Raw genomic sequence first — 25,047 nt, forward strand, 5'->3', positions numbered from 1 at the left:
TTCAACTTAAAACTATTGTCTGATCGGTTGTTAGGTGGAATTTTCGAAAAATCATAAACATTTAAAAAAAAACTAATTAAATATTTCGTGGAAGGGCAGACTAGATTTTTTTAGTGGTTGAAGACTATAAACCCTAGTTATCACACACAAAAAATTAGAATTTTTCGAAGATATGCATTTTCATCATCCAACTTGTAAGACTGTCGTCAAGTACTTTCAGTAAAAAAATAGCTATTCGAACACACCTTCCCTGTTTTTGTGACTCATTAGATAGGTATTTCACTTGACCCATATATTTCATCTTTTAGTACTGTTATTTTTTTGTGTTATAAAGTCAACCTGTAGCTTTAATATATAAAAATGATAGAATCTGAAGCGAGACGATGTATGAAATATTCTTACTTTGAACGATATCAAGACAAAATACTCAACTCAAACACGCCCTAACATAAAAAGGTGCACTCGATTTTCTCTTTTCGATACAATTGTTACCTATTTTTTTTGAATTTTTTCTTCAGTCACATAATGGAAGGGCAAACACGAAAATTACTGAACTAATTGATTGATATCTTTTCCGTCCGTGGTAATTCTTTCAAAAAAATCGGAGGTTATGCATTTTTGTCATCCAACTTGAAAGATACCCATGTCGTCGACTTGATATCTAATTGTTCTGCTTAACTATGTACTAGATAAATTGAAAACTTATGCAAATGGTGTTTTTGAAATAAAACACCTCGTAATTGAGAAGAAAATTGCAGTTTTGTTTGTTTCTATTAACTTTTTAAAAATTTGTCACTATAGTAAACAATACAGTAAACATTTATCGCCTTCTCTAATAGAGAGCTTCGATTCTTTTGTTCTATTTCAACCTGGTTTCCGACTGTAAGGCTATATTAAAACTATTTATTTATACTCGATGTATATAAATTGGGACGAATACGCGAAACGTTATTTCAATACTCTTTTTTCGGAATGAAAAAATACAGTATGCACAAATGTCTTTAATTTTTTTTCCAAACTCTAGTTTTCAAGAGAGAAGTTATCTTTAACAGCGAACACAGTGTCAATGAGTTTGAGTGTTGATATGACATCTTAAATATAAATTTGTTTATTTACTTCGATAATTGATAAAGTTTTAAAGTAAATATATTTTGTTAGCTTTCAATTTTTTGTTATCGAGGGAATTTGAAGTATTACGTGTAGCCATTCGAACAGAAATATTGTCAGTTTTTTAGGTATCATTTCTTTAGCAGATGACATTATTATAGCTGAGCATCATTCTATAAGGGCATTAGCTCTTAAATTCATTTTCATCGATTTGACTCAAATTCTTATATTAGATTAATAATATAAAAAACATATAAAATATCTATCCAATTTATTAAAAGTCAAAATTAAGCAGTTCACAAGGCATGCGATTGCTAATATGTAGCTTCGTTTCGTGTGCATGTTAGTCCAGGCGCCATCTAAATAACTATCGAGATGACTAATAAAACAACCGACGGTCACATAACCCGATATAAACATAAATATAACTTGATATATGGACCTAATGCAAATGGATATTTCTATGTCATTGTGATTTTAATTTTGAGGTTAAAAGGATGTAAATTTTCGATTTTACCTGTATTAGAATGGTTTTTAGGTGATTGAATCAGACAAATCAGTTTATTTACCTCTGTGTCACTTTCAATAAATGTTGACATTATTTTCCTTATATATCCTTACAATCATTAATCATGTATAATCCATCTCTTGCTACGGTGTTAAATTGAAGTTCACATGAATACAAATTCAATGAGGTCTTATTATTCACTTGCGTGTGAATAATTCATATTAGTGTTTCTTAGCGTATTTTGATAAAATTTAAGCATACTGGCAGCTTATAGCGAATTTTTATTTCAGTTCCAAAAATGGTTGAACAAAAAATAATATTAATTAAAGTTGTTTGTGTATCTGGAAGCCTGTGTCCTTTTAAACAGAACAATACAGTATCATTATAAATATATATATATATATATATATATATATAAAAAAACATTAATGATCATTTAAATATATTATGTATTGCTATAAACAATCCAAATGATATTTAGGTGGTAATGTAAAGTATGTTCTCATGAATCTAATAAGAAGACACAAGCAGTTACATTTTTAAATAGAAGACATTTTATTTATTTATGCATTTAAATATTGTCACTATTTCTAATCTTTATTTCGATTCGTTCGAATTCTTTTACCTGTTAAAATAGGTAATTTTATACGAAATAGATTTAGGTATAAGGAAGTTGTATTTAAAATGAAAGAAAACCGTTATCGTTTAAATTCACATAAACTTTACTATTACATGCAATATCCTGTTAGAATGTTTAATTTTCAATGAACAAAATACACATGGTTTGCATGCGTCACGGTACAAGGAACGTATATCAAACACAAATTCCCTCCACTCCCATTTCGATGTAATAAAAATAAACTCAACACATAAGTAATTATAATCATATTTTGGCATAAATAAAAAAATGACAATCATACATATGTCATAAATAATTTCTCATTTTAAGTCCATATTCTTGATAATTATTAATTTCCAAAATATATAAATGCACCAGTCACTTCCAAAACAGACATCACATTCATCAATCTGCATTATCTAAAAAAGACTAACTTCTTCGATTTAATAAGGTATAACTCATGTACAAAAATGAAAGAATTCAATTTAAAATGGGCGGGAGGGTGGTTATATAACGTCTTGAATTGACCAGTAAACTATTCGAAATGATCAGGGAATATTTGTATGAAAATTTACCTGAAGTGAACAGGTATTTCTATTAACCAATCAAATACGATTAAATAACGAACGATAAATTTTGTACAAAGAGGTAACGAGTAATGTCGAAAGGTAACGAGTAATGTCGAAAGCATCCGAAATGGAATTAAGTATTTTTAATTAATTAAAAATTTACATATTTTACAAAATAGTTTTACATTTTTCGATGACAGTCACGTGAGTTTGTTTATTTTTTTCATTGGGTACTTCAAAATTGGTGATTGGTGCGCTGAATTTTAGTACTTTCCCCATTAAAACAAAGTATGATTAATGTAGTATATTGATGTCTTTCTCTTCTTTTTTCCTAATACAAAGCCCACTAATTTAAATATCCAAACATAACTAAAGTAAAAAAGTATGAATTCGAAAATTGTTTGATATCATAATATTATAGGGTTATTGCATGAATATTCCCCAATATTCATGCAATAACCCATTTATTGTATAGCAATATAATATTTAAAAGTAAAAATTGGTTTAAACTAAGGTTTTGTCGTTCATGACGTCATGAATTTTGAAGATTTATTGTACTAGTGCAATATTAGAATTTATTGAACGCTAAGTTTTGGTTACTTTCTGTGGGAAATATTATATTGCTATACAATAAAATCATTTATCATTTATAAATGATGAAATTGTCTACATTAACGTTTTATTTATTTATCCAAACATTTCCAGAAAATGTTATTTTCATTTAATGTGTCAGTTTTACGAATGTGATCGTTGGCATCCAGTGACACCATTTGCATTACACATTCCTGTATTTCTGATTTGGTAATACTCTCCAAGCTTATAACAATTATTCTTGCTTGCAACCAAACAAAATGCCCAATCCTAACAGTAGCTTCAAAGCTCGCCCATTCATTGTTCACAAACTTATTTGAAATAATTAAGATCATATTTTTACATTTTGAAATTGAATTACTTACGACAAGTCTATTTTGACTAGGCCGTAAATCCCCATCTCCTCTATCTGGCAAAAGAAGTATATAATTTCGTCTCTCTTCCAAAAATGAACGCAAAGGTCCATATATCCATTTATATTAAGCTACCTATCGCAATAAGCTACTTATGCATCATATTCATGTTCTTCTTCTTTTGACTTCCGGAAAAGTGGATTGGCCATTCCAATAAATAAACAAAAGTATTATAGGTGCAATTTGTAACGATATCAAACTAGAATGAATAAAAGAAGCACACCGAATAAAGTTGCAGAAAAAATTAACCATACTGTTGTAATACATCTTTTTCTCATAATTCGTAAGTGATTGTAAACTGCATCTGTTGTTGTAATGTTTCCATCGTTTTCGACACACGAATAATTACCATTGCTGTCAAGTTTCACTTTTGTAGTAAATAACCATTCTACAAAATCTAATGAAACACAACTCCACACAAGAAGGTTGTCACCTAATAAGACTGTCATTGTTCTATTTGATTTTTCAAATAGCACTTCAATGGCGTCAATTTCTTTAGTTGTCAAATAGGCTATTTTATTGGTTCTGATATTAAGGAAACTTAGACGATTCAAGTCTTCTTGATTTAAGGGAATACTTGTGAAGAAATTTCCTTCAAGTATCAAAGATTGCAAACTGTCTAATAGACTTAAAAATGTTGAAATTCTGAATCGGTCTTCAAATGTATTCCTTGGAAAGTCTATATACTGCAAACGTTTGAGTCCATGGAGGAATTTACTCTGGTGATCATCATAGAGACCAATACCTAGTGAAGAGCTTTGCATTATCAACTGTTCCAAATTGACGGCAGATTGTAGAAGGTTGTTATTTAGAATTCCACATTTAAAATGTGAAATATTAAGTATAACTACGTTCTGAAGGCCATTGCCGGTGTAATTGCAGTCGTCAAGAAATAAGTATGTAAAATCAATAATTTTAAATCGTTTGATGCCCCTGAAAGTTTTACTGTTTATACGATTACGATGGCCCATATTTAATGAGGCATTTAGAAATTCGAGCGCGGAAGGGAGTCTGACAGACCAATTTGATCAATTATCAAATATAAATCTGTGATCCAGCGGTCGTCTATCATTATACTTTTGTTCTCGAAAATTATCAAAAGATTTACTAGTTATCGAAGAAATGTCCATTCTCTTAATATTTATAAAGACATTAAAATAAAAGAAGCTAAGATCCTGGTGGTAATATAACTCATTGTGACTTAAGTCTAAATCCTCAAGACAGTTTTTGTATTTCATCTTCTGGAAGGCGGATACGCATCTATCATTCTTATACCGTTGCCTTTAAAAGATAATTGTTTATGCATATGTTACCTATATGTGCAAATAGATCAGCCCAAATAACGTATTGCCATAGTTTCTGAAATTGATGCCCAAATCCAATTCATCCATGTGTCGATTTTCAAACACGTGCAAAGCTTGTAGTGTATTTGATTGTTTCAGGAATCTATGATATGAAATGATAAAACAAGAAAGTAATTCTTAAGGTGCAAAAGTATCATTTTTATCGCTCGTAAATGTCCAAGGGTACCTAAATACTTTAATGGCGGCCTGATAAATGAATCAAATGTTCTATTATTTATAACATTGTTTTCATATTTCCCTTCGAAATAATTAAGATTTTTCAAGGAAGAAAATATCTCCTCGAATTATCCATTGGACGGTCCACCATAAGTAAACACCTTTGTTAAATGTAAAACATACGACCATGATTCTCGTGGATATGTTGACAGCAAGTCGTGATCAATATGAAGTATGTGAAGTTCAAATATATAGTGGTGCAAATATATTCCCTCGAAACGTTTTCATTGGATAACGAATAAATTCAGTTCGGTTAAATGTGTCAATTTTTCGAAATCTGATTTATCTAATGCACTTATATTACAGCTGCTTATATCCAGATATCTGAGCTGTGTATATTTAGCAAATGTTTCCATACCAAGACTGTTAAGGTTATTTTTCATCAGAAGTAAATATGTTGTGTTTGATGGACATTCTGCCGGTATGAATGTTACATTCATTGAACTGCAGTCACATCGTATTTCATTCATACTTATTATTATATCACAGAGTCTTGAGTTAACAAACGAAAGAATACAGTTATCATAAAGAAGAAGTAAACGCTGTCCTATCACCATTTTTCAAATCAATTGTAAATCTATTACTTTTAATATCCTTATTTTTTAGTACATTACCACAACATTAAACAAATGCTCCTTTCATTAAACATTTAAATATCTAAATAAATATAGCATTTTAAAACGGAGCCAGTCAAGACATAATCTAAATAATTAAATATATAGCGGTAAATACCTGAAGTTGATTGTGAATATGTTACCGAGGTGATAACTGTTTGATTGAATGTAAACAGGAAGTGCGGGCGATCACATGAAATAGAAATTGCAACTACCTGATACATCCTCATTTTATTGTCGGTTCATTTAACATGTTATAAAGGAATTAACAGATTTTAATCAAATCACGTGACACGATTTTTAAAGATTCACTCACACGGTGCAACACCCTACTACCTGACACAATTATACTTATTATAACGTCGGTTTCTTTTTGTCTCTGAAAATGAGCAAAACAATTAATTTGACAAACCTAATTTATTTTAATCTTATACAAAATGGTCAACTCATTGTTAGAAATGCAACGAAAAACATTGCTCGAAGCCAGATGTGATATTTGAATACTATCAAACATTATGTTTTTCTGTATATTATTGACTGCTTATGAGGATGATAGCAAAACAGAATAAATTATTTTGTTTAAAAGATCAGAGAATTAATATAATTATAAAGATGTATGATTAAGGATGTTCGCTACTCACTATTTTGACACAGTTTGCGCACCGTAGTTGAGAACGAATGCCGTAATATACTTATTATGTTTCATAAAATTTAATAAAATGTATTTTACTCAAAGTTATCAGATATTATATCTTACCTTATTTTTAGTGAAAGCTTGATTTTAAAACAATATTAGATGTCAAAATAATCCAGAATATATATACGACAATAATATTTACGCGGCATTTCGCCTAATTCCGGCAATTGTTAACATTGACACCAGACGACATCCGAACACCCGCCAACACATCGTTTACCAGTATATTTGAACTTTTTTAACCAATTTACGTCAAACTTTTCTAACTTATTTACTTTTAATATACATCGTAGCTATTTTTATAAGATCTTTATTTAATGGGAAGGTTTAGACAGGGATTTCTGTCTTGTAAACAGAAACAGAAAATCGAGTCAATTAGAAACGGTCAGAACATCAGACAAACGGCTCGCACAGTATTACTAGATCATGCATATACAACTTCATATCCCTCATCTTCATATAAACAGCCAGACTTGTCAAATTGTATACATGAGGAAGTCGTAGATGAAAACAATGTAAACATAACATCAGACGATAGTTGGAGAAATGGAAGAAGGGTTGTAGAACTTGGGGTATTGGCAGCTCATCTCGCTGCGTGCAAACAATGTGGTCTTCCACTCTCTTTACAAAATTGTTTAAACATAACAACATGTGGCCTGCCTGCTGTCTTGAAAGTTTTATGTGTCAACCAAAATTGTAAAAACATCAATGCCATACCAATAGGAAAACAGCACAACAGAATCTTGGATGTAAATACAAAGTTAGCAACAGGTAATTATAATCATTGCATCCATTCAAACATGTCTTACTTTATAAATTCTTGACAAGTTAGGGACGACATCATAAGATATATGTAGGATAAAAAACTTAAATCAAAGAGCTTTTTTTTGTGGGGGGGGGGGGTGTATTGGGGTTAAAATACTGCAAGTTTTATATATCTAAAATCGATTTTTACATATATCCCTATTGGTAAATCAATTTTTCCTAAATTAAGTTAAGAGAGGGGGGAGGGTTAGTGAAAAACTATGTGAATAAAGTTTTTTATCCTACATTGAACTTTTAATGTTGTCCCTAATAAACCAAACAAGTCTATAAATTGATAATCAGGCTGAAAGAAAAATATATGTGCGTTTCTTGTTCACTTGTAGCTATAATGTACATGTACATGTACAATCCCCTATTTTTGTGTAACATATAATATATTATGGTTATTTTTGACTAAGCATGTAGTGACTGTTAAACTTCATATCTGATATTGATATTTTATCCTAATTCCCTCAATCATGTTTTATTTTCCTTAAAAAAATGTTCTGATCCCTGATAAGTCATGCCATATTTGATGAAAAAAATATTGTGGTCAAGCAGATGACCAAAAAAATATTCAGAATCTTGCTTTCCCCTATTCTTATACAGGTAACATGTAGCAGGGATGGATCCAACCATTTTAAAAAGGGGGTGTTCCTAACCCAGGACAAAAAAAGGGGGGTTCAACTACATCATGTACATGTCCCCATTCAAATGCGTTGATCTTCCAAAAAAAAACAGGTGTTATAACCCCGGACCCCCTACCCCCCTGGATCCTAGCCTGTGTAGTGTTAAATTTTGATAAAAATAATTTGATTGAAATCTAATAAAATGTTTACGCTTTGTTGTGTGGAAAAAAAATCTGACTCGGACAAACTCCCTTTGAAGTGAATTACATGAATTAAATTGTTTGCTTCCATAGCAAAATTTTTACTGTAAATTCAGAAATAATTGTGAAAAAATGTGACAGAGTTGTAAATAATTCAAACTTGCATTTTGAATTAAATATTTTACATGAATTAAAACAGGATTTTTCTCAAAGTCATGAAAATCTAAATACCGTTTAAGTCTAAAATAACAAAATTGCAATCATTATAATGAATGTTTGAAATAATTTCTGAATTTACAGTACTGTAGTTTAAATTATTTAAAACTTTAGTCTAAACGATAAGTACATTTTACAAAATAAAATGCCTTCAGATACATGTACATGCACATACATAAATATGGGGCTTCAGTCTCTGAGAGAAAAGATTATAATTTTGCTACATGTAGCTGGACTTTTGATAAAAATTACTTGATAAGTATCAAGCAAGCAGACTAGCTAGTATAAGGGTTGACCAACCTTGAGGATTTAGTCAGACAATCATGTTCATGTAGGTATGATGTAAAAAGAAGACAAGTTAACCATTTATGATAGCTTCATATTTGTTTTTGGGGCTTTCTTTGTAAATTCTATATAAATGTCCATGCACATGTATATGAATCATAATTTTAATTGCACAAGTAACTACATGTATGTATGTATGGACCATTGTTGGGAATTCCAGATACTTGTATTTTCATCCGTTCAAACATCTAATTTTAAATCTAAAACTGGTTTAATAATACAAAGACACTTATAACCACACCAATTCTGACAAGCACAAATTATTGCGGTGAGTTTAAACTGAGTTTTACACTATTAGATTTAAACCTTCCCCTTATATATAAAAAAAAAGATGTGGTATATTGCAAATGGGACAACTCTCCACAGGAGACAAAATGACACAGAAATTAACAACTTCAGGTCACTATACATCCTTCAACAATGAGCAAAGCCGGTACCTCATAATAAAATATAAAGGACCCTGAAATTACAAATAGATACTAACGGGCGAATTGATGTACATAAAAATGAACGGAAAACAAATTTATGATAAGCACATCAACAAACGACAACCACTTAATAACAGGCTCCTAACTTGGGACAGGTACATACTATTACATACAGAATATGTGGTGCGGTTAACCATGTAATTAGCCATGTTAGATATGAAAAAAAGTAAAAAAATATCAAGGGGAAGACTAAGGTCCAACTTCAGGTTAGGCGGTTAGTTATCCCTTAGGGGGCTGTGAAACTAGATTTATAACAAAAATCAACTCCATATTTGATAAACATTTTTTTTCAATTTTTTTAGCATCAATTCATACTGGTCTTGATGAAAGACAAGTAAATAGATTTCTATCCACATTAAACATACCTCCTGTCAGCCACAGAATGTTTGATGAACGACAAAAAGAGATGGGAACAATTCTTGAAGAAATACATGTAGCTTAGAAATCGCTGAAGGAATGGACAGAGAAAGAAAAGAATATAACGAAAGAGTAAGTTAATAGAAATAATTTTGGAGTTTGAGGAATAGTAAATTCAGAAAAATATAGTGCATTTGTCTATTATTGCGATTTTATTATTTGAGACTAAAATGTGATTTAAAATTTTGCGATGTTGAGAAAAATCCTTTTTACATATAAATAAATTATAATAAATTTCAAAATGTGAGTTTGAATTATTGCCATATATTACTTAATCTGTCGCAATTTTTTCGCAATAATAAAAAACAATGCAATAATTTCTGAAATGACAGTAGTACTTTAATTTTAATGAAAGAAAATTATTAATTCTTCCTATAAATATTGATTGAAATTGACATATTGATTAGTGGTTCTTTTATATCTAGTCACTCATGCAGGTTTCGCGCTACATTGAAGACCCATTGGTGGCCTTAATTCGGCTGTTGTCTGCTCTATGGTAGGGTTGTTGTCACTTTGACACATTCCCTATTTCCAGAAATATATATATAATATATATTTATATTTAAAAAGGCAGCTTTTAATATTACTTTAAAAATGGTGTATGAATACAATAACATAATGTTTTGAAATTATTTAAAGAGTATTAATTATAGTGTATCCCAGCTTCCATAAAATCATATACATGTATCCATGTGTTATTAATTTCCGATATTTTTACTTAAAGATGTAATGGAAACGAGGACATAACGGTAGCAGTTGACGCAGGGTGGCCAAAGAGAGGTAGTGGCAGATCTTATGATAGTCTCACAGGTAAGATAAAGGAATTTTTATGTGTTTTATTACTTTGAACGACAAAAACTTTATAAAAAAGAAAACTATTCATAGATTTTCAAGTGATACATATATAACCAAAAACAATGGGGAACAGTACATACACCGAGGAATGTTTTTCTAAATACTACTCCACATTTAAATTTTCATACAAATAATTATGCCCTGTCTCTCAGCTTAGGGGTATTAATTGTTATCCTTGTCCTTTGGTAAGGGTCGGTTGTACTGCACATATCAGTCTGTCTGTTACATTGTCCGCCTATTTATATTTACTTAATCAAATGTTTTCAAATTTGAAAACAATTCTTATGATCATAATACACGGATTTATGTCCTTTGATACAGTCTTCTTTTATTTTTATAAACAGTAAATTATTTTCCAATTTGAATGAATTGATTTATTGTATGATTATTATTGTACAGGTCATTGCTCAATGATTGGAACACAAACAGGCATGATTTTAGATTATAGTTTAAGATCAAGAACTTGCAGAGTATGTGTGACAGCTAGAAGGATGAACAAGATACATAAAGTATACTTGCAGAGAGAATTATAGTGGGAGTTCAAAAGCAATGGAAGCTGACATGGTGGTACAAATGGTAGCAGATTATGACGATAGTTGGAGATGAGGATGCTACAACCATAGCCAGACTGAGAAATAAAGTAGACCAGTCAATTATAAAGCTTTCAGATAGTAATCATGTCAAGAAAACCCTAGGAAAGAGTCTTTTTGCCCTGAGAAATAAACATTATCGCCTTACTACCAAGATCATTTACTATTTTATGAAATGTTTTAATTTCTTGGTTGCACAAGCTAGAGGAAAACCAGAAGAATTATTAAATTTACCTGCACTATCTAAACACCCCTTTGGAGGCCACACCAGTTGCAATCCCGGTTGGTGCCGGTCTTTTTAAGACTCTAGTATGAAATTTCGTTCTTTACCATATGGTAAACCTCTAAAAGACAAACAACTGCAGGCCTCCTTGAGTACATTATTCAGTAATTACATAACACAGTCTGAAAAGCTAGCTAATCTTGAGAGTACACAAGGCAATGAAAGCTTTAATAATACAGTGGCTTCAAAAGCACCAAAAAAACAGACATTATGGTAGTTCTGGAAGTCTTGGCTACAGAGTTGCCTCGTAGATGTAAGAACAGAATTGAAAGCATAATTGAATTATTGTTAGTCTCCCAAACAAGCTTGAACACTGAATTTCATATGTTTCTTATAGAATGTACATTGTAGCCATTTATGTCCACTGAAACTAGATGTATGCATAAACTAGCTATAGCAAACTATTTAGTAATAATAGTACATATTTAAAAAGTAATTTGTCTAAATATTCAACACAAAAATTAAGTATCTCTCCAGCTTAGAATTGTGCAATAGGAAATATATTGATTTTTATACTGCAATCAGCTATTTTACTATTTGGATTAAGCTATACGTATAAACGTAAGCTTTATACGTCAATGACATCAACTAACCTTTAAGCCCCGCCTACTTACCGGAACTACTGCATTTCATCAACAACGTCACGTCACAACCATGACAACGTGTAGTAACAATGGTCAAACATTTATTTATTTTAAACTTGTTATGTCTTCAAATTGATAATTCATATACCATGTTTATTGAATGTTATTAATTAAGTTCATTTTCCCTTTTTAATTCATTAAAATGTCAATGTCTTACCGCCTGGACTACGGTCATAGGGAAATACCCCAAAATGGTACCCCAAGAGGGAAATTCCAAACGCTTTTTTTTAACAATATATGTTACATATCTTTTTATATTTTTTTTTTTTATTTTTTATCGATTTCAGAATAAAAACAATATACGTACAGTGTCTTGAAATATATTTCGGCACGAAACAGGGGAAATGCTCGGTAGAACCTCGCATTTCCCCGTTTCTAAGCCTCATACAAATAAATTTCATATTTCAAGACACTATACGTATATTGTCTAAATAGTCTACATTAATTTTCAATTAACTGGACAAAGGGAGATAACTCTCAAAATTATTGATAAGTACAAACAGAATATTTATAGTTCACATTTAAAGGTCAAATATGTCTTGTAATCAAGCAGAACTGCCACTTTAGAATACATTTAGTAAATGAATGCTAGCTGATTGTCTTGAACGCTATATAAGTTATTTTAAAGTTTGATAGAATGTTTACCAACCAAATAAACATGATTAAAGGAATTACATTTTGCTCCAATTTTCATTCCTTTCCTTTGACAAAATAAAACAAATTGACAATTTATATATTGATTGCCACATTGCATTTTTTATTATATATTCATAAATTTGTTCTTGTTATTTCTTATGATATTAGATTACTATAAGTTCAAAGTACTCATATAGGGCCAATGGCAATGGATAATAAACTACATAACATATATTTTTATTAAAATAATTGTAATGTCATTAAAATCAGTATATATTGCTTTGTAATGGATAACAATATTTTCACACTAGAATAAAATATGTTTTCAGTTAACAATTCAATGGGTGATAACTCTTTTCATGACAGGTTAATTAAGCATATTAAATTCAGCCAAAATTATACATATTTCACTTTTAATATAAAGTTGGAAGGAATTTACTAACTCATACCAATGAATGAACAAATATTCATTTATATACATTTCAGGCAAATAGAACAGCTGGTCTTTCATCTGGTGTTCACACATCAAAAGTTAGCACCCTGAGAGATCTGCAGTACAAAAAGAGAAAGGCAATAGCAATTACGAAAAAGGCTAAACTGAGAAGATTAGAGTTGAAGACAGAACGGTAATTTGAAAGATGCATTTACAAACAAGATTAAAATAAAAAGAGCCTGTTCAATGTTTCTCTTTAAAAAGATATTGATATAGACGTTTATGAGACCTATATCCAAAAAACAAAAGGAGTCCAAATCAGCCATCAGCTATTTAGTACACAATATTTTTGCCCCTATCACTAAGTGTTGAATGGTCATTGTAACGGTAGCTGTCTGTTTTAAATCTTTATTTTATTGTTGCTGTTGTCATGTCAGTTAAAAAAGAAAGTTATTTCAAAAGTTAAAATTTTAGTGTGCATTAAAACTTTTCTAAAATTTGATAGTCTCCTTTAAATATTTGTTGTACTTTCTTCAAATCAGCATGGATTTTCATCAAACTTTTCAACTATCTTTATTACATATTTATCTTACAGAATGTCAGGTTGTTTTGTATTTTGGTGTATTGCTGTCAAATTAAAGAACTAAGTTTATATGTATAAAAATGCAGAAACTCAGATAGATAACTTTAATAAACCAAATTACCCTCAAAAAGGGTATTTTGTAAGATAAATATATATTGAAGATAGCTATAAATTTGATGAAAATCCTATTTGCTTTGAAATAGTTATAATTCTTTTTAAAGATTACTATCTGACTTTTGTTTTTGTTGGAACTGCACATTCTTTTTTTTTCCTAGATTAATTAAATCCTTCAATTTGACAGCAATACACTTAACTACATAAAAAGCTAGGATTCAGTAAGATCCATATATAACTGAAATAGCAGTATAATTTTATGAAAATCGAAGTTAATTTGAAAAAAAATAGTAAACAAATTTAAAGTTGACTATCTAAATTCAGTCTGACTGAAATTTCTCACATTCTATACTACCTATTTATTAAATCCGCAAATTTGACTGCAATAAGTCAAACTACCAAACAACTTGGCATTCTTTAAAATCAATGTATAATTAAGAAAAATGTAGACTTTCATATTCATCTTTTTTCAGTAATCAAGATATATCAAGCTGTGAAGTGAGGGAAGGAATCAGTTACCAGTCAGGCTAAACATGGAAGAATCTAGATTGGATCCAGAAAACATAATTGAAATACCCCCTCATAGAACTTCAAGAATAGAAGCCTCACCCAAGCATGATTCTGTTACCGAAATGTTCTTTGATATAGAAGCTACAAGGCTAAGTATGTTATAATAAAAAAACATTTGTTTCTATACATTTATTGTCCATGCCACAACGTGATGGAGGGACCTTTAAAGTGATGCTCCATGTCTGTCGGTCAGTCAGTTACTTTATTATGTCATTCAAATCTTGCAAAGCTATTAGTCACCATATGTACTTGATCTTTTTGCAACTGCCATTTATAATACTGATTTAACACAGCTTATTGGTGATATTAGACCCTGATGTTTTTGACAATTCTACACTATACTAACACTTTGTTAATGCAACTCATCAAAGCGTTGTGGAACTTATTTTTTTTTAGCTTTCAAGATCTACACTATATATATGAACACATAGTCTGGCATGTACCTTGAAATGAAAGAAATTTAGTTTTGGTATGTTCCTTGCAACACATGCAATGAATATGTTTGTCATGTGGATTTCTTGTGTAAAAGCATGTACATTATATGAACTAAATGGTATCACTACTCATTGCTATACATTTTGTGGTGAAATTGGTAAACTGATTTTGATACAGAACCTTTGCAACTACTGATACATATAATTCTTATGTGATCATTTAGGAACTGGAATAAAAGAGGGACGAAAGATACCAAAGGGACAGTCAAACTCATAAATCTAAAATAAGTTGTATTTATATATTGCTTTTTTAGGTAGATCATCCCATATCACACAATTAGCAGCAAAGAGTGCAGCAGAATCTTTTTCCTGATTTGTCCTACCCCAGCACCAAATAACACCAAAGGCGGCAGAGATTACAGGATTGACATTTGAGAATGGGCAGTTATTATCAAAAGGAAATATGTTGCCTGCTGTACATATCAAAAAGTGCCTCAATGACTTTATTTCCTTTCTTGAAAAAACTAAGAACAATGTTTTAATAGGCCATAATATTCAAACATATGACTGTGTGTTATTGTACACCTCACTACAAAAATGTAATTTGCTTGATAAATTCAAGTCAACTGTGATAGGTTTTATTGACACATTGCCATTATTTAAACTTTCACATCCAGGTCTGAATTCTTATTTACAGACAAATTTGTTTGACACATTTATGAACAAATCATATGATGCACACAGGGCTGATGAAGATGTTGATGCACTTTGCACACTTGTAAATAAGAATATTGAATTAAATGTTCACTTTCAAAAAGTATATATACCAGAATGTGTCATTTCAGACAAATTCAAATCTATGAAAGAATTGCATAAAAATTTGCCTTCTTTGAAGTAGTTGATTGATCGTAAGATACTTTCATTAGGAATGGCAGGAATTATTGCCAGTAGTGGACTGTGTTTAGAGCACTTGAAGTTGGCCTTTTCTAGGAATGGTAGTACAGGTATAACAAATCTTATAACAGAAACGAGTGGTTCAGAGGTACGAGTCACAAAATCAGAAAAGATCATAAGACAGGTTTCAGATTTTTTGAAAGAATAAAAAAAATGTCATTTTCAGGAACTTTTTGATGTTGTTTTGAATGTTATTCAGTCCTTAGTTATATAATTGAAAGTTTTATTTAATGAAAAAAAGGTCTTTGTTATACCAAGTATACAGTGAGTTAGATTTAAAACAAATTATTTGGTTAAAAAAGATAAAGGTATTTGGTAAATTGACATATATGTTATGAAAAATGTCTAAATTTAAATTTCCCGTAGTTTTTCATGAAATTTTGAACTTTTTTCAGCTCTAATTCAAAATTTTGCACATTGACCTATACTTTTCTATTAATAATATCTTAGAATAAAGTCTTGTGAATAATTTCTGAATTGTTTTGAAAATTTCTTGTTATTTTATAAAGGTTAAATCAAAGGTTTCATTTGGATGTCATTCTCTTTCCCGTACTTTTTTGTTTATGTTTTTATTACGGAAAAAACACATTGACTATATGCCATGAATGCACAATTTTTGCAGAAAATAAAATAAAGGTATATTTTTATTGATATTAAAATAAAATATATTTACATTTGTATGAATTGTTGTTTTAATAAAAACTTCAATGCAGATGTTCCAATTCTTTGAAAATACCGGATTTTGCAATACTGACATTATGAGTGACCATAAATGCCATCCTTACGAAAAATAAAGCGCATTGACCTATATTTTTTTTTCCATTTTTCCACTCCCATATGAAAGAAGTTTTAAAAAAACACAACAGGAAAACTCTCTTGTTATTTTGAATTTCAGTAGCGAACCTCCGTAACCATTTTGTTTTCTTCTAAAATTTAACAAAGATTGTTCATGGAACGGCTGTTTAATCTGAGGCATAATCCTAACAAATCCATAAAGAAGAATGTTTTTTTTTACTAGCACATATATCTTGAAGAGGCATTGGCTGTCAAATTCATGTTCACCGATTTTACTCAAATTCTCATATCTGAATTTTCCAAGTGATGGGCTCGATTTTATGTGTCAACGTTTCGTGTTGTTTTTTTTTTTTTTTTTATTCTAGACGCTATCTAAGTATCTATATATAGAGTTGACCTCCGAAGACTAAATGCTGTCATATAAGCGATACGATTATATATATAGATATACAAAGATAGCAATTGATTTTTTTTCTAGGTATGTTTACTTTCATTATATTGATTAAAAGTATTTGTTAATCATCGTTAACTTTCCATTTCTAAGTAGCAACATTCCAGCAGCATCTGCATACGGGGTATATGTCTCCCAATTGATACGATATTCCCGTGCTTGCATTTCCTATCATGATTTTCTTGATAGAGGGTTACTCCTCACAAGGAAGCTATTAAACCAAGAGTTCCAAATGGTGAAGTTGAAATCATCCCTTCGTAAATTTTACGGACGCCATCACGAGTTGGTTGACCGTTATGGAATAACCGTTTCATAAATGATATCGGATATGTTCATTACGTCGTAACTACAATCCCCTTCCTTTTCATGAATGTGACCTACCGAATTAGACTATTTATCGGATTTGTAATCACATAAGCAACACGACGGGTGCCACACGTGGAGCAGGATCTGCTTACTCTTCCGGAGCACCTGATATCACCCCTAGTTTTTGGTGGGGTTCGTGTTGTTTATTCTTCAGTTTTCTATGTTGTGTCATGTGTACTATTGTTTTTCTGTTTGTCTTTTTCATTTTTAGCCATGGCGTTGTCAGTTTGTTTTAGATTTATGAGTTTGACTGTCCCTTTGGTATCTTTCGTCCCTCTTTTTGTACCTGTATCAGAAAGAATTTTTGTTTTTCCAGTTTTATTGATCAAATGATTTACCGTTGATTCACTTGCAATGTTGACATTATTTTCCTTTTAATAACTTAACACGCTTAATTAATGTCCAATCCACCTCTACACGAGGGGTAAACTGAAGTCACATGAATACTGATTGAATTAGATCGAATTATTCACTTGCAAGTCAATAATTATCTATGTTTCTTATCTTAATTTGACAAAATTGATACTGGGTGTTAAGAACGAATCATTATTTCGCTATATCATTTCTATTTATGATTGAACAAAATGTTTTTAAATTACTTATATATATCTTTATGGCTAACCTTAAAACCAGGATGAACCCACCATTGGTTTTCTGAAAACCTCCTGTAACAAGCAAGGAATATGGCAGTTGTTACCAAATACTTCGCTTCTACGAACGTTGCAATATCGTTTGTTTTCGTTGCACTTAAGTGATTCTGTTCTCGATGGCAAGAACAGCTGATCGAGACCCAATACGCCTAAGCGAGGAAATTAAACAAGAATTATATAAAAAAAAACTGCTTTATGAAACTTTTATCTATTTATTTCTCAATAATTCCAAAAATCAACCCCAGACGTTGCTTGAGGATAAAAAAACGACAGTAGGTAGACTCTTACAGGATCAATATGAACTATTTCGGTTAATTCTTATTGTTTTGCAAGGAATGTCGATTATTACTATAACTAGTAATGTGCGATGAACACCCATATTACTACCGGTCAATAATGGATCATCAACCTTTGAGCCTTTTTTTTTCTACAGGAGTTATCTCCAGTAATCTCCAATGCGTCACTGACGTATATAAGTTACAAATTCCGCATTGAGACTAGTACAATTTTTGTTTTAACACGGTTTTCTGTATTGGACTTGTATTAACAACCAGTTGTCATACACATGGAGTTGTATTAAGTGGACAATGTATTATATTTTTGTTAATAATGATACATAAAAGTCATGTACTGAGTACTTATGTATTAACTAAACAATGTAGAAACCTAATCTTAAATTTGTTCCCCATGAAGCGCTAATTGAGGGTTTAACCTTCTTTTTTACGCCCGCCTACGATAGAAAGTAGCGTTCCGGTCATTATAACTAGAATAATGTGAACTTTTCATATTATATTACGGTTTTGACCACGATTATAGGGTTAACAAAAAGAAAGGCTTCAGATAAAAGGAAAATAAGCCATAAATGAGGGACGAAAGATATCAAAGGGACGGTAAATAGTCTAATTCGGTAGGTCACATTCATGAAAGGGAAGGGGATTGTAGTTACGACGTAAGAAACATATCCGATCTCATTTGTGAAACGGTTATTCCATAACGGTCAACCAACTCGTGATGGCGTCCGTAAAATTTACGAAGGGATGATTTCAACTTCACCATTTGCAACTCTTGGTTTAATAGCTTCATTGTGAGCAGCAACCCTCTATCAAGAAAATCATGATAGGAAATGCAAGTACGGGAATATCGTATCAGTTGGGAGATATATACCCCGTATGCAGGTGCTGCTGGAATGTTGCTACTTAGAAATGGAAAGTTCACAATTGGAAAGCTGAAATCATCTCTGTTGTCGTAAAGTTTTGTTTTCAACCGAAATGGTTCAATTTTGGCAGCTTGAGTTAGCATACATGCTCATATACATATGCATAATACACATAAAGATATTCATCAAACGCAATACAAACGACTACAAGTACAAATAGACTAAATGAAGCTGATCCTAATACATGTAATAGAATAACAAAATCCTCCACATTGTTAAGTTTTACGGTGTCCATCGGACCCGGATTCAAAATCATTATCCCCTCTCCTTCTTGGAAAATATAACAATCTTTAATCCTGAATTGGCTGTAGGCAAATTAAAGACTGGAATGTTATCTTAAGTTTTCCTATAAATGGATTTTTGATTTTATAAAAAAAACTCTTATCAATATACAAGGTCCCCATTTTCCTTCGCTAATTTCTTAAGACGATTTAATCTTTTTTCATCATATTAAATCTGTCAGTAATCATCAGATGCCAAGCATGACTTACCATTTCTAACAGATGTAGTAAAATATTTTGTTTGTTAGAGACTTACATGATATATGATAAATTTTCAGAAGATACTTGTAAAGTAAAATCGTCTCGTATATATAATAATGAAGCAAGCTAGTCATGTTAAAAAAAAAGGGGCAGAAAAAGATTTTATTCTGACAGGTCAAACACTTCTACAATCCAAATCATATTTTTTTTCCTGGAAACATATATTTTTTATAGATTTGTCACGAAAATCCAACAGAGTTACTATTTAGATAACTCGGCTACCGAGTTTAATTCCGAAATTGTCTGCTTAGCACTACATTTATTCTATAATCTATTTAATTATTATAGGACCCGTTATTTTCTATTTTATTTTTATCATTTTGCCCATTTTTCACTATTCTTAAGTGGTTGTTTGTCCCTTTACTCTGCACATGGTTCCAATTATTCTGTATTCCAAAAAAAAACCCAGCCAGATCATCAATAACCTCGTTGTGAACAAAACCCATTTGCAACGAATTGTTGAATGTCGATAGTGTGTTCAAAGTGTCATGTATTCAAATATACATAACTGGCGACAATGTTTATATACCCTACATGCTATTTTCGATGTTGTTGTTCTTTTGTTTATTCTGGACATTGTAAAATCATAATAAGTGAAAAGAACATTAAATGTGATTGTAGTTCCAACAGATTGTCCACCATACACAACGGATTATATATGTATTTAACAATACAATAAACATACAAGGTAAGGGGTCATTTACTGGATATGTACAGCTTCAATATCTTAATAAAAGTAACGGCGATATGAATTAGATAAAAAAATCAGCTTTCTAAAATTTGACAAGTTTACGATTATTGAAGTTATTCGATAACCCAATGACGAGGTTTCTATCAAACGTATGTATTGGCGAGCTTCGAAATTTCTATCCATCACATGATTCGTTGACAAGAAGAGAATCATTGTCAGATCTGTTTAATTTGTTTAGTTTGACAAATGGTGTGAGTTGTGGACCGTTTTATCGGACCACAAGCAAGTATATTTGTTATATTTTGTTATAAAATTGGAAAAATACCGCAATTTGTTCGTCAAATGATGTCACTGGATGCCAATGATCATATTCTTAAAACAGACACATAATTGATAAAATTCTACTTATTAATATTTTTAAACCAACCTGCGCCGTTTTACAACAGATAATTTGACCACTGTATTCAACAAGAAAATAATAGACAGCCAATGATAATATTGAAATCAGATTAGATGTGCTTGCAGGCATGATCAACAGTTTATTTTAAAAAGATGATAGTAAATGCAAAATATTATTGTCGGTAAAGCTGTTGCTGATGTATATTTTTTTTATGTATGAAATGTTCATTTTAGGTCAAATTTATAAATATGGGTATTTGTATAAAAGATAACACACGTGAATTTCAACACATGTGTGGAGATTATATCAAAATGACATTATGTTGAATACCTTGATTAATCTGACTATTATTATTACAGGAACCGTTATGTTGCTCTCAGTTCATCTCATTTATATCAATATTCTTTATAAAGAAACATTTTTAACTCTAGTAAAGTGCTTCGGACACAGCCTATTTATAAACCTTTTACTTATGTTTACTTATGTTAAGGCATTTTTTATTTACTGTTGGTTTGTTATCTTTCTCTCAATTAAGGTAATTTTTATATTTGTATATAAGTTGTATCTGTTACATGTTTTGCACAATCTTCTGAAGATTATTTGATCGGCAAAAGAAACCAATATCATGAGTTATGTGTTTAGCCTGAAATAATAAAAATATGTTCCATGATGTATATGTCCCATTGATTGGCTTTAGTTAAGACATTTTTTCAAATATCCTTGATCCGCTCGTATTGACGTATACCAGATATATTTTATTCAAATAATCTGTTGTGACACTGTTACAAAGGAGATAGATATTAAAAACCTCAATGGTATATGACGAATACGTCGTTGCCAAAAAAATATACACACCAGCATGCTTTGGTTACCCAAGTGGGTATCTCTATGAAAGATGACAAAGGATATGATTCAAATATCACAACCACAATTTCTTTTCTATTTCGTGGATTGTAAGATGATTAGTTTCGAACTATTCATGAGCAACATATAGAGCAGCAGCACAACAATGTCATAAGTTGAGTAATGTTTCCAAACACTTCTGGGAGATATGTGATTGCCCTCGATATTTTGTTGGTTATATGGTACTCAGCATCAACACAACCTATGTCATATGTCATATGTAGAGTAGAGCATTCACACACTTGTAGAGCACGACTGATCACCATTGATGATTCTTTAGATCCCTTTTTGTTTGTCTTGTCCTTTTGTATGATATGTAGCAACAATGTTTTTAATTCTGATTTCGTGTGTTCTCCTCTTTGTAATGATAGTTTTGAACATACCAAAACAACGCGTTTGCCTAAAGTGTTTTTTTCTTCATCTAAGTAATTATTTTAATGGTTATTTGTTTTTGATAATACGTGGAAAATATAAAAACAAAAGAATTACAGTAAAACAGATCGCACTAACAACCAACATCAAGCTTTCCAGCGAAATAAAAAGTGCAAGTAAAAAACAATGAGGAACAAAAATCACTTCTTGTAATTTTGACAATATCACAATATGCTGTTAAACAAGCATGCTAAATGGTAAACATGCAAGTTCATCAATTGCGCCATGGCAAAATAAAAAAGTATTCTATTTTTTAAAAACATAACAAATGTAAAAGGGAAGTTATTTTAACTATTGCATACAAAATTAATTGATTAACGTATTGTGTAAATGTAAACGATTTATTTTATTTGGTATTTCTCTATTTAAAAGCCACTTCCTTAGTTCCTTGTGTTACAAGGAAACTATCACTAACACGTTTAAACATTGCTTGTGTTTGTAAACTATATGCAAGACAGTTCGAATTCAAATTCAAAATCATAATGCAAAATAAAATGAATGTTCCCTCTCCAAGAATGGTCACTTCAGGAAAATGATTATGGTTATTGAATTAACGTCACTTCTGCGTTTAACTCATTCCATGTTTTCAAAAGAGAAGTTGCCTCTGTGAGTGTTATTTCTTATGCCATTTAAAGACAAATGGCAGAAAGCATAAAGTGAAATACCTCAATTATTATCATGAAGTTCAAGTTTACATGATGAACATAAAATGAAAAATATGAATTTTAAATGTAGTATCCAATATTTTTTTTAAAATTAACAGAAATATTTACTCTTACATGTAACACCACACCATTATATCTTAACTCTGCTGAATTCTTTGAAATATACGTTAAATTTCAGGGACAATATTTTGATATGATAGAGGAAAGACATTATTTCTGTTCTAAATACAATTACCTCTCCGTAATGTATGACATTTTGAAGGAATCCATCTTAAAAAAATGCTGTTCAGTGTGAAATTTACCAACATTCGAATCTATGACCAACATTTTAGTTTGAAGATTTACATACAGTTTATCGAGTTGCTCTATATGTATTTGATACTTTATATCAATGTAAACCACACTTGTAATATGTCTCCTCAAATAAAATTGAAAGAAACGATTGAGCCGTAGAAATGATTCGGGTGCAGTATAATATGTTTACATATGGGCTTCGATGCTTTTGTTGTTAGTTTTTACTTATAATTTTTTACAATCAAACTAAAAAGAGCAAAAATAGATTGAGTAAAATGTTCGCATATTATCAACTTGTATATTTACAAAGACATGTAGTTTAATTTTTGTGGAATACTTGAATGTAGTTTTGTCGTCTTACTAGTAGGGTCCTTGCTACTCTGCAATTGATACATTGGTTAGAGGAATAGGGGGGGTTGAGATCTCACAAACATGTTTAACCCCGCCGCATTTTTGCGCTTGTCCCAAGTCAGAAGCCTCTGGCCTTTGTTAGTCTTGTATTATTTTAATTTTAGTTTCTTGTGTACAATTTGGAAATTAGTATGGCGTTCATTATCACTGGACTATTTGTTGATGGGCCAGTTGAAGGACACCTCCGGGTGCGGGAATTTCTCGCTACATTTAAGACTTGTTGGTGACCCTCTGCTGTTGTTTTTTATTTGGTCGGGTTGTTGTCTCTTTGACACATTCCCCATTTCCATTCTCAATTTTATATTACGATTTGGACCTACATAGTTCGGGAGAGAGAGAGGGATTGATTCTTCAGTACCGTTTCCAAGTAACGAGTGTCACATGAGGAGCAGGATCTGCTAACCTTGTGAAGCACCTAATAGATATAGGAAGATGTGGTGTGAGTGCCAATGAGACAACTCTCCATACAAATAACAATTTAAAAAGTAAACCATTATAGGTTAAAGTACGGCCTTCAACACGGAGCCTTAGCTCACACCGAACAACAAGCTATAAAGGGCCCCAAAATTACTAGTGTAAAACCATTCAAACGGGAAAACCAACGGTCTAATCTATATAAACAAAACGAGAAACGAGAAACACGTATATATTACATAAACAAACGACAACTACTGTACATCAGATTCCTGACTTAGGACAGGTGCAAACATTTGCAGCGGGATTAAACGTTTTAATGGATCCAAACCTTCTCCCTTTTTCTGAAACAATAGCATAACATCACAACAAAGAAAAACATACGATAAAATATCAATTGGCAGACTTAACTCAATGAAAAAACGTATGATTAAACAATGAACGAATAAATTTGATCTGCGATATCTGAATACAAATGCACAGTTAATTAAATATTAGAGACAAACATTCATGACCAAAAAGCTAACAAACAAATTCAAAAACAGGACATGACTGAGAAATATTTAACCAATCAATGTTCACTTTAGAAAAAAACCGGTTTTTTTATAATCTTGAAGTTTATACAAATGTTGTAAGAATAAGTGAAGATATTACAAATAATCAAAGCTGGTGTACAGACAAGATCCGTATAAATAAAAAATGACAAAAAAGCATTATAAACAGTATCAACAGGTCGAATTAACAAGAAAATACGATTAAGATCATCTTTAGATTTTGGTGAGTCGTTGTTCTGCTATTCAACTGTTTGGCATATTAGTAATTTTGCGTTTTTTTTTTATGGCATTACCAGTTTGTTTTCGACTTAAAAGTTTGAATATTACATTGATACGCCTTTCTTAAAAGTTATATCATGTATATTGCAGA

At 31.0% G+C, this 25,047-nt stretch overlaps 1 pseudogene; it reads left to right on the forward strand.

Moving 5' to 3' along the window:
- Window positions 1–6,957: 6,957 nt before the first annotated feature.
- LOC139501965 (uncharacterized) lies at window positions 6,958–15,920 on the forward strand (annotated as a pseudogene).
- The last annotated feature ends 9,127 nt before the right edge of the window (window positions 15,921–25,047 follow it).

This window comes from Mytilus edulis, chromosome 13 (assembly GCF_963676685.1).
Source record: "Mytilus edulis chromosome 13, xbMytEdul2.2, whole genome shotgun sequence".
Taxonomy (NCBI): Eukaryota; Metazoa; Mollusca; class Bivalvia; order Mytilida; family Mytilidae; genus Mytilus; species Mytilus edulis.